General features: G+C 39.9%; 1 non-coding gene across 1 annotated transcript; it reads right to left on the bottom strand.

The window, feature by feature from the left end:
- Positions 1-459: 459 nt before the first annotated feature.
- On the bottom strand, positions 460-532 carry TRNAR-CCG (transfer RNA arginine (anticodon CCG)). Its single transcript has one exon. It is a non-coding gene; the product is annotated as a tRNA-Arg (tRNA).
- Positions 533-752: the final 220 nt, after the last annotated feature.

Raw genomic sequence — 752 nt, 5'->3', positions numbered from 1 at the left:
AGATATTTATTTTGTATATGTCAAAAAATATAATGTATATTATCTGACTAAGCTCCAGCTCCATCCTTGAAATATCAACTTTTATCGGACCTGTGGTTTACACCCCCCTTATCTCACGTTGAAATAACAATTGATTTTTTGACATGTGAACAGGTATGATATAGACTATTGCTTACTTGTTTTGAAATGTGGTAATAAGCCTGAAATTGAAATTTTAGAATTTAATAATCCAGCAGATACTTCAAAATTGGGTGACCCAGGAGGGACTTGAACCCACAATATATGGTCAATACATTTTATTGCTTACATTCTGATGTTTAACGACACAAACATCAACATTTTTGAATCATGTTCACGTGTATCTTCTAACTTTGTGGAAACAGTTTGGGATTTGGTAATTTTCTCTTCCAGCATGTCTGAGCCCCAGTGCATGGGCCATAATGAAACTTTGAAATTACTCAACCCAGGTGGGACTTGAACCCACAATCCCCAGCTCCGGAGGCTGATGCCTTATCCATTAGGCCACTGGGCTTACATTTCTGTCTGCCGTCTAGACATGTTTACCACCGCTTGTCTGAGTAATCTTTTTGAAAATGTTTTTGTAGTAATTAGGGCCGATGTAATAACCTACACGAGCCCCTGTCACTACAGTACCATATCCATATACTTACCCTCGTGAGTCAGGTCCTCTTCGGCTTCGGGCACAGTGCTGGGTCCTGACGCCATTAAGCGTCAGTCTGTTGTATGCACAC

Source organism: Rhinoderma darwinii, chromosome 10 (assembly GCF_050947455.1).
Source record: "Rhinoderma darwinii isolate aRhiDar2 chromosome 10, aRhiDar2.hap1, whole genome shotgun sequence".
NCBI lineage: Eukaryota > Metazoa > Chordata > Amphibia > Anura > Rhinodermatidae > Rhinoderma > Rhinoderma darwinii.
The sequence above is the reverse complement of the archived record's forward strand: the minus strand, read 5'-3'. Positions and strand labels throughout refer to the sequence as shown.